At 50.5% G+C, this 10,838-nt stretch overlaps 1 long non-coding RNA gene across 1 annotated transcript; it reads right to left on the bottom strand.

The window, feature by feature from the left end:
- Positions 1–3,062: 3,062 nt before the first annotated feature.
- Positions 3,063–3,988, bottom strand: LOC123357652. The gene is made up of 3 exons (XR_006575584.1): positions 3,881–3,988; positions 3,406–3,476; positions 3,063–3,192 (listed from the first exon to the last, which is right to left on the bottom strand). It is a non-coding gene; the product is annotated as an uncharacterized LOC123357652 (long non-coding RNA).
- Positions 3,989–10,838: the final 6,850 nt, after the last annotated feature.

Genomic DNA, 10,838 nt, shown 5'->3' with positions numbered 1-10,838 from the left:
TCCCGTGGGGGGGTGGGGAGTTCACTGAATCCTGCCCTGTTTGTGCCCCGTCCTCCCACATACAAAGTCTCTCCAGCTTTTCCCCTTTTCCCCCTGGTCTCTCTGTATTTCTCAAGTGTCCATTCAAAATCTCTCCAATGGGGCAGCTTTTCCCACCCGTTTTATCTGCAGCGATTTGTCCTCATTTAGGTGGGAAATTGTTGCCCTGAGTCATTCCCCAGCACATGGCTGCCCCTGGAGTGGGGGTGGGAGGAGGTGCCCGTTCTCTGCCAAGGTGGGGATGAGAAGAGCACGTGTCCCCCATGGAGACTGTCCAGACCCCATTTCCCAATCCCACCACTGCCCCCAAACTACCAACACAGTTTCCCCCAGCCCTCAGTTGCCAGTCACCTCCCCGTCCCCCACTTCCACCCCCTTCCTTTATCCAGGGTGCCTTCCAGCTCCCCCCGCCCCTTAAATCAGCTCCTCACAGGGCTCCCTAGAAGGGAAGGAGAAAACTCGAAAGAGGTTCCTCCTGGCACTCACGTCCGTGAACCCAAATACTCCCTCAGTCCTCAAAGAGAGACCTGGAGAAGGAGACTTGCTGGAGCAAAGCCACAGGGGTCTCTGAGGTTTCCCTGGCCCCTCGCCCTTGTCCTGCCTGGCTGATGTCAGCATCTCTCTGTGAGGTCACCATCTCCCCACCACCTTGGACCAATAGTCTGAGGTCCTGCCAAAGGCCTTTGTGAGGTCACTGCCGCACCCCCTCCCTTGCTGGGCTAATGTCCTGCCCTGGCCAGGCCCTTTGGAGGTTTGAGCAACTCCCTGTGGATCACCCCACTCAGGGAGCTTTTCTGCAGAGCATCCTCAGATGTCTGAGCACACGAGTGCCATGGCAACGAACTGACACACATGACACCAAAATGAGATCATTAATATACTAACCTAGAGGAGAAGGACACTGCAGCATTAGTAGGGGAGAACCCCCTACTGAACATGCATTACACCTGGCAGCGTCAGCAGAACATATCGGCTACACAACTAAAGAAAGGGATCTGCACGTTGCTGTAGACCCTAATGAAGATCACACCCCACCACTGTACTGGGCACTGCACAGAACCTGACAGAGATCCTGGCCCCACATTTTGCCAGATACTGCAGGGGCCCTAAACAAAATCAGGGATCCTGTAATGCTGGGAGTTGCAGAGCCCCCAGCTGAGCCCAGGCTCCCCTGTTGGTCAGGACTCTGCACACTGACCAAGATCAGGGTCCCCATTGTAACAGGTGTTGAACAGAGACCAAGGGTATCTTTACCCTGCTATTAAAACCCCCCAGCTGGCCCATGCCAGGTGACTCAGGCTCATAGGGTTCAGGCGAAGGGGCTGTTTAATTGCAGTGTAGATGTCTGGGCTCGGGCTGGGGCCAGGCTGTAGGACCCTGCGAGGTGGGAGGGTGCCAGACCTTGGGCTGCAGCCCCAGCCGGAAAATGGACACCACAATTAAACTGCCCCACAGCCTGAGCCGTATGAGCTCAAGTCAGTGGGCACGGGCCAGCCGCCGGTATCTAACAAGTTTGCATGGAGAATTTGGGGCAAAACTGGGAACTGAACCCAGATTGTTTGAATTCTTGCCTCTCCCCTTAACCCCAGGCCCAGCGTGTGTGTGTGCAGCGTTGTTTTGGTCTGTGTTTGCCTTGCATTGGCTTCCAAGGGAGACTGTGGAATTTCCTTCATTGGAGGTTTTTAAGACCAGGTTAGAGATACACCAGTCTGGGAATGTCTAGGGATACTTGGTCCTGCCTCAGCACAGGCGGCTGGAGTAGACGCCCTCTCAAGATCCCTTCCAGGCCTACACTGAAAGAATTCTCTTTTGTGCTGTGTCCTGTTCTACGCTGAGCTGTTTTGCATGGTGCCATTTGGAACTGTGATCGCACCATGTTGTGGAGCAGTTTTACGGTGAATTGTTTTGCCTCAGCATGTTTGGTGCCTGTGTTGTGCTGGTTTGAGATGAGCTCTTTTTTTTTTTTTTTTCATTGTGTAATATTGTCCTAGGGTGTGTTAGTTTGCATCGTGTTTTCTTTTCCTCTGTATTGTCATTTTATGCTGTGGCTTTTGTTGTTTGTTTTTTCTTTTTTTTTCCTGAGTTTCCTGACATTATGTTGTGGTAGGTTTTACTCTGGATGTTGTGTTTTGTACGTATATATCGCATGGCATCCTAGAAATGTAGTGCTGGACAGAACCTCAAGATGTCATCAAGTCCAGCTGTCTCTGCCGAGGCAGGACCAAGTATCTGTAGATTGTCTCTGACAGAGCTTTGTCCTATTTGTTCTTAAAAACTTCCAGGGAAAGAGACTCCCCAGCCTCCCTTGTAAGACTATTCCAGAGCTGACCTGCCTTAGCTCTGGGGACACCCACACAGACTGTAGTGGTGAGCAGCTCTGGAGAGAGGAGACCCCGGTGAGTGGGCAGCTGGGGAAAGAGACTAAAGTTGGGAGGAGAAACATTGATGTGGCCAAGGTCACCCAGGCTGTCTGTGACCGAGCTAGAAATAGGTTCTAGTGCCACCGCACTGCTGTTTTGGCACTGAAGGTCTCTGCCACCCTGGTGTTTTAGGCACTGGTGCAAACCCTTAGTGTAGACAGAAGTTACACTAGTGCACTCTGATTGGTACTGGTGCACCATGTCCCAGTTTGAAGGTTTGAGGTGGTGGAGGCGGGGGGAAGTGACCTCACAGAGGCCTGGGGCTGGCTGACCAGTGCAGCTGGGAAGGGAGGGGCAGCAGTGAGTGCTGGAGGTATGAGCCAGGAGCACAGCCCCACAGGGCTGGACACTGACTTCTCCTGACCCAGGGGACACCTCCTAGCGAGGTGGTTTGTCCAGGGATGCACAGGCTGTCTTGGCAGGACAGCTCAGCTGCAGTCCCTGCACACCTCTTCCTGCAGCCTAATACAGTGTGCTCGGGGGCCCTTCCAAGCTGCGGGTGACGGGGCTGTGGAGTTAACAGGGTCTGTTCCTGGCTCTGTCACAGGATTGCATTATGTTTTGAAACAGGCATTTAAACTATGGGTTTTTTATTGTTTTGGGGGGGTAATGAAGTGAACTATGCACATTTCTTGCAGTTGTACTCTTTCTTCTCATCTGTCAGGTTTTCTTGATTGGTTCCTTCTGTAATGCAGGGTATACGTGCCCACCTCTTGCAAGAATCACACTGGACCTTTGATAAGTAACAATTAAGAAATGAAATCACAGAAGTTATAATGTTACACATACTTTGCATTCACTCATGCTGTTCCTTCCACATGGGAGCGTTACCTAATATATGACTATCAGCATGAAGAAAATGATTACTGTTGTGGAATTTTTACAGGAATTATGATCCTTAGCCAGTTTATGGCATATATTTCTCATTCAATCCTACATTTCTTACCATTGTGCAATCCTCAATTTCTTTTTCACAGTTGATAAAGTTGCAGTATATGCAGTAGTCCTCCACGCTTTCTTAAAAATAATTATAGTGTTATGAAATGATGAATATAATACAACCAACTCTGAAAATGCAAACCTTAATTTATTACTTGTCAATATTTTAATGCAGTCAATGGTTTGAACTTTTTTTTTCTTTTTTTGGAATCATATTTTCTCAAATTTTTACTTTACTGCACCTGTATCTAAAAATGCAAATTTCATTCAACTGGTCGATCAATAGCAATCATTCACCCCATTCAAATTTTTGAGTACTTAGAGATATTATTGATTCACAGTCACCATTATAGAACCAAACCTATGAGATATCCCATTTTAGGGGTATTAAAATAACTGTCTACTATGTGACAAAGTTCCACTCTTCATGTTATCTTCACATGTGCCCAATGAGTCCACAAGACATGGAAGAAAGTAATTACCTGACTCCTTCATTAGAAGAATTGCTATATGTCTTCTAAACGCAGTATTAGCCTCTTGTGTTGTTTCTACCGCACTGATGTCTTTGTGCTGCAAATACGTTTCTGCAACCTAACAACACAGATATTTAGAATACACATAAGTACCAGAGGTGAAAGTGGGCCGGTCCAGTGTACCGGTAAGAACTGTCCACTGGTTCCTTCCCGTACATGGCTGACATGACACTTCCGCTGTGGCAGTGCTTTATGCTTTAACGGTGCTGCCCCCTTTATCCCATCTCCCCCGCATCAGCGGCCCAGCCATAGGGTCCGACAATGCTGTTGAATGCTCCTGGCAGGGCTGCCTACAGTGGGGGAGCGAAAGGGGCTCTGGGTTACAGTGATTTACAAGCACCTGGTGCTCCTGGCCACTGCAGCAGCAGCAGCTGTCAGGAAGGGCTGGCTGGTAGAATCTGGTCCCCAAGCACCGCACCTTCCACTGGAGACCCCATCCCTTCTTGGGGCCAGAAGCGCACCCCGTACACCCTGGCAAGGACACCGGTGCAGTGCCCACTGGTAATCTCTGGCATTTACTTTCAACATGGATAAGTAAACATACATAACCAATATTAATGGCAATTTGGTATTGTGGAAGTAGGGAAAGAATTAACAAGGATTTGAAGGGATCTTTAATGCATGTCAGTCAGTTAGCAAGAGTCAGGCTAGTAGTTAGCAAGCGTTAGGCCACACTGTAACCCTAATGACGTGAGACTTGTAGAAGCGAGGATGGTGTGAGGCGAGAGGGAAAGAACTGTGTAAGGAGTTATTACGACCTTGCAACTGATAACCAAATATGTAGACTGGTGTTTCCTAGAAGTGAGAAAAATAAGATAGCAGGATGGCTTATGTATAAACAAAATGCAGTTGTTGCTCATTATTGTCTGTATTATTGCTTGTTATTGTCTGTAACAAAGGTATAAATGCTTGCTGTAATTGTTTACCTGTTGAGAGACCTGTCCGGGACTGGGGCGACCCTGTGTCCTAGGGCACTCTCTCCCTCTATTGTAATTACTGGAGAAATAATAAAGTATTTGATTTTGCTGCACCCAAAGAAAAAGCGAGAACTGAGTTTTTCTCCGACAGTATTCAATAACTTTAAGATGAGTGGTCCGCAGTTGTGGCCATCACTTTGTCTGGGTTGCAGAACAATTTTACTGTTCCAATCAGATGAGGATTTACTAGTTAATCGTTTGATAAAGTTTTTGAAATTTTTAGAGAGTACATTAGCAGACTGCATAAATGAGCTTTGCTTTCCTTTTTTCCCCCCTCTGGTTTCTGGACATAGATAAAAATCCATTCTCTCTCTTTTTAATTAGTAATTGAAATGACTTATTGCTCACATATATACACACTTGTTTTCATATTATTGTCTCACACTTACACAAAGTATCACCTGATTTGCTGTGCCCCATGTTGATGATAATACATTCTCAAACATGCAACATGCTACTGTTTTGTGTCCACATTCTGTGAAGTCTTTCCCCAGAGTCAAGTCACACAAGTTCACTCAAAGTCCATTATTAAGCATATTCAGTAGAAGTACATGCTGTTTCAATGTTTACTTGTAGCTAACAGAAAGATATTAGTCTCACTATTGTTACATTCCCTTTAAAAAAATTTCAGTGGAACAGTTAATGTCCAATGTAAAAGTAAGTATCTAATAAATCACCTCCAATTCCTCAGGCATGTTCTTTCATATCTGATCTCATCACACAAGGGGTCAATTATTAACAATTCCTTTTTTTCATCAAGGCTATCTGTAAGTTTCAATATATTCACAAATTTTATTGGTAATGAGATTTTTTCAAAAACTTTATACTGATTTATCAACAATCATTATGCAATTAACATATTGTCGTTTGTAATGTCTCAGTAACACACAAGATATAAGCATATTGTGAAATCAATCAATTCTTTACAGAATGTATTCTTCCAGGATACATGAACAATGTAAAGTGACAGTAGCAATTTTTTATAACATTCACATTCCTCTTTCCTTTGCATGCACTGAACTCACTGAAAACTCGCAACAAGGAAAATTATAGTACAATATAAAACATCTTACCGCAATAACCCAATGACCTGGTGTGTGGTAAGGAAGCAATAATATATCATTTTGAAGTAATTCACTCTGTTTATTTAAAAAATTAGAAATTCAATTATAGTTTCCAGTGAAGCAAACCTTGAAATATACATTATACTGTATTTCCCAAATTCATTACATGTATTACTATTAGACTACTCCTCCACATCAAACATACCACTGCATTTGCTGTTTCACACTGTGTTTAACTCACTGAATTAAATTGTGCTTTTCTCATGCTATGTATGAAAGTGTGTTAGCATTCCCCACTCCCAGCCCTATGCATGCTGGCTTGGGAATATCACTACTGTAGTGTCAGCTTTTAAGAGAGCTTCACATGCAGAGCCGTAACTAGGGATTTTTGCACACAAGGCAAGGAACAGAGGCAGCATGTCCGGCTCTTCCCTATTGGAGGGAAGGCTCCACCAACGAATTTCTGCAAAAGAGCCATATGTGCCGCCCCTCTCCATTGCTGACGACCAGCGGCAATTCGGCAATGAGTACCCCAGTCCCTCTCAGAGGGAAGGACTTGCTGCCGAATTGCCGCTGAAGGAGAGACTTTCTGAGCCCCTCACTCTCCGTGCCCGAGGCAAATGCCTCACTCGCCTTGCCCTCGTTACGGCAATGTTCACATGCACCACGTCTAGTATTACGGTAAGTTAAAACAAGCACCAGAACATTGGGACATTAATGCTCTATTACAGTGTTTGCATTAGCATATTAAAAGCTATAGCACTGAACAGACGAGTTAGGGCCGGCTTTAGGAAGTTTGGGGCCCACCCAATTAAAACATTTTCGGCGGGGCCCCAGCAGGGATGACTTAAAAAAAAGAAAAAAAAGTTAAAAAAAAAAAAGCCCCTTTCCTTTCTTAGCAACCGGTTCCCTATAAAAAGTTCTGATTTAAGGGATGTGCCAGAGTATGCATTTCTGGTACCAATAGGGTGACCATGTGTCCATGTTTAAAAATTACTCCCGGACAGCAATTTAAGAACCAAAAAGTCTGACATGTCTGGGAAAATACGGCAGTATGATAACCCTACCTACAGTTCTTTTTTACAAAGATGGGCCTGAACTAGAAATGACTCCGCTTCACATGTGTGGGTGCCCGCCACTCCCTGGGAGTGTGCTAGGGTGACCACATGTCCCGATTTTATAGAGACAGTCCCAATTTTGGGGTCTTTTTCTTATATAGGATCCTATTAACCTCCACCCCATCCTGATTTTTCACACTTGATGTCTGGTCACCCTAGGGTGTGCACATGTGTGGGTCCCAGCTGCTCTCTTCTCCCATCATTGAAGCAGGTATGCAGGGTTACTGCCCAGGGAATTGCAGGGCACCAGTGGACATGGGGCTGGCTGCAGGCAGGGCAAGGGGTGCAGCAATGGCTGGAGACGGGGGGGGGGCTGGCTGGCTTCAAGCAGGGCCATGGGGGGGGGGGTGCGGCATAGATTGGCAGTGCTGAAGACAGAGGAGTGCGGGAATGGCTGGCTTCAGGCAGGAGGGTGCAGCAGGGGTTGGCTGGAGACAGGGCAGGGAGTGGTTGGCTGGAGACAGGGCACGGGGTGCAGGTACAGGGGGTACAGACCACCCGGTATGGTAAGTGCTCCCTTCTCCTCCTCCCTCCCCCACCAGGGTAGCAGCAGCCGCCTGGGGCTCCCCTGCTTCCACAGACCTGGCCATGTACATAGCTGCCGGAGCCCTGGGGGAGCGGCGGGGCTCCAGGGGCTATTTAAAGGACTGGGGCGATAGAAGCAATGGGAGCCACGGACTTTTTAAGTAGCCCACAGATCCCCACAGCCCTACCCCAGGGCTCCAGCAGTGTGGCTGTGGTGGCAATTTAAAGGGCCCCCAGGCCCTTTAAATTGTCCCCTGGAGAAGCCAGGCCACCCCGGTACAGTGCACCGACTCTTGCCCATACACCGAACCGGGGCTTGGGCACGGGACCCTCTTAGGGGCAGGGCCCGATTCAGGGGAATTGGTTGAGCTGGCCTAAAGCCGGCCCTGCCAGTATATCCAGGACATTAGTAGCACACTTTTCCCCCACCAATACCTAGCAGTTGCACTGTCATCTCCCATAGCTACTTACGTTGCAGCTTTATTGTTAAAACTAAATTGGGAAGAAAGACGACTGATTCAGAACTTGTTTAATGGTTACTTTATTGCTGAAGGGTGTTGTGGGGTGTAGACTTGGAGAGAGGAAGGTTTCTATGATGTAGGCAAGATCAAGTATTTTATCCAAAACTGGTGCTGATCTCCTTGGTGTCTGACCTTGAGCTATTGTCAAAAGTTTGAGGGTGACTCTTCTCCTTCCTCATATTTTGGTTAGGATTCCATTGATAAAGGGATTGGCCTCAAATACCTGGTTGTAGGACTCTTCCACGGTGTAGTTTTCATCTTGGGTTGCCCGGTCCTAATTATATTAAAGCATGTACTTTAGTCTTTGTAATCATCTGTTATAACTCGGTAGCTTTTTATGAAGGCAGGAGTAAAATAAAAGTAGCTGCAATAGTTTCATACTTAACTAACACTGAAAATGTACATAATTTAAATCAGACTCCTAATCTTAATTTTTGCTTAATAAATAAATCCATAAGAAAACTATGTTGGGAAACTGCTATAGGGAAGTGCACTTCTCCTATATAGGTCATAAGGATCCTATCTGTCTGAAACTGGCTGCTCTTTCTTTCTTTGATCTGCAGAGTGACTGATGCTTTTCAGACATCAGTTGTGGGTACAGAAGGGTTTCATTGCATCTTCTCTCTTGGCACCAGCTACTGTTCTCCCTTCTTGTTGTATTGATAGTGGGTGGGTGTGTCTCACCTTTCTTTAAAATCACATATGCTAGGGACAGTCTTGTCCTCTTCTCCTCTCCTGATGTCAGTGTAGATGCAGGCAGTGCAAAGTGTACTAAAGTCATATAGTATCTCAAATGCAAAGCTGCATTTCAATGATGTGAGGTTTGAAGAACAATGTGGAACTAGCTGTTTTACGGGATGTCTCGATTTCATTCCTGTAGTAACATAACTGGTGATAGGAAAGCAGGGAGAGAGAGAGGTGTGTGCTCTGCAGGGCTGCTGGCCACGGGGCCAATGGGTGTGGGTGGGCTGGGTGGGATCTCTGGAGTCACGTCTCAGGGATCTGCCCCAATCCCCAGCACTGCTCCAGCTCTGAGCTGTCTCCACTGCCTGGGATCTGTGGGGCCCCACCTGCCTCCCCGGGGAAGAGCCACCTGGGACTGGTGCAGAGGCTGGGCCAGTCTCAGCCACTCACAGGGGACAGTGGGGGAGGGGGAGGCTCATCTGGGTCCTGAGGGAGCCTGGCCCGGGTAGGCTCTGCTCCTGCTCCAGCCTGGCTGCTTCCACCACTCCCAAGGGGCTGGAGTTCTCCTGCCCCAGAACCAGCTCTGGCTGCGCTGCCAGCTCAGCCTGGCAGACACAGTCACCTCACATCAGGGCCGGCTACTGTGGCTGGGGGTTAGGATGTGGGAGAGCAGGTCTCTAGTGGGTCTGGGGGGTGCTGGGCACTGGGGGGTGGGGAGATCTCTGTGTGTTGGGGGGCTGTCAGTGGGGGAGATCTGTGTGTATGTGGGTGCTGGGAAGTGTAGGGGGTCTGTGCGGGGCACCGTGCAGTTGTGGGAGGGCTGTGGGGGGTCTTCAGATGGGGGGCACTGGTCAGTGAGAGGATCTGGGGGGGGGGTCTGAGTGGGTGGGGGAGTGGTCTGGGAGGGCACTGGGCAGGGGGTTTGCGGGGGGTCTCTGGGTGGTGCGGCCGGGCGTAGGGAGCCAGAGGGGTGCCAGGCAGGGGGTTGGTGGGGGTCGCTGGGTGGTGCGGCGCTGGGCGTAAGGAGTTGGAGGGGTGCCGTGCAGGGGGTTTGCGGGGGTCTCTGGGCGGTGCGGCGCTGGGCGTAGGGAGTCGGAGGGGTGCCGGGCAGGGGGTTGGTGGGGGTCTCTGGGCGGTGCGGCGCTGGGCGTAGGGAGCCGGAGGGGTGCCGGGCAGGGGGTTTGCGGGGGTCTCTGGGCGGTGCGGCGCTGGGCGTAGGGAGCCGGAGGGGTGCCGGGCAGGGGGTTGGTGGGGGTCTCTGGGCAGTGCGGCGCTGGGCGTAGGGAGCCGGAGGGGTGGCGGGCAGGGGGTTGGTGGGGGTCTCTGGGCGGTGCGGCGCTGGGCGTAGGGAGCCGGAGGGGTGCCGGGCAGGGGGTTGGTGGGGGTCTCTGGGCGGTGCGGCGCTGGGCGTAGGGAGCCGGAGGGGTGCCGGGCAGGGGGTTGGTGGGGGTCTCTGGGTGGTGCGGCGCTGGGCGTAGGGAGTGGGAGGGGTGCTGGGCAGGGGGGTCTGTGGGGGTCTCTGGGTGGTGCGGCGCTGGGCGTAGGGAGCTGGAGGGGTGCTGGGCAGGGAGTCGGTGGGGGTCTCTGGGTGGTGCGGCACTGGGCGTAGGGAGTGGGAGGGGTGCTGGGCAGGGGGGTCTGTGGGGGTCTCTGGGTGGTGCGGCGCTGGGCGTAGGGAGTCGGAGGGGTGCTGGGCAGGGGGTTTGCGGGGGTCTGTGGGTGGTGCGGCGCAGGGTGTAGGGAGCCGGAGGGGTGCCGGGCAGGGGGTTGGTGGGGGTCTCTGGGTGGTGCGGCGCTGGGCGTAGGGAGCCGGAGGGGTGCCGGGCAGGGGGTTGGTGGGGGTCTCTGGGTGGTGTGGCGCTGGGCGTAGGGAGTCGGAGGGGTGCTGGGCAGGGGGTTGGTGGGGGTCTCTGGATGGTGGGGTGCTGGGCAGGGGGTTGGTGGGGGTCTCTGGGTGGTGCGGCGCTGGGCGTAGGGAGTCGGAGGGGTGCTGGGCAGGGGGTTGGTGGGGGTCTCTG

This window comes from Mauremys mutica, unplaced genomic scaffold (assembly GCF_020497125.1).
Source record: "Mauremys mutica isolate MM-2020 ecotype Southern unplaced genomic scaffold, ASM2049712v1 000891F_np12_obj, whole genome shotgun sequence".
Taxonomy (NCBI): Eukaryota; Metazoa; Chordata; order Testudines; family Geoemydidae; genus Mauremys; species Mauremys mutica.
This window is presented reverse-complemented; position numbering and strand designations above follow the sequence as displayed.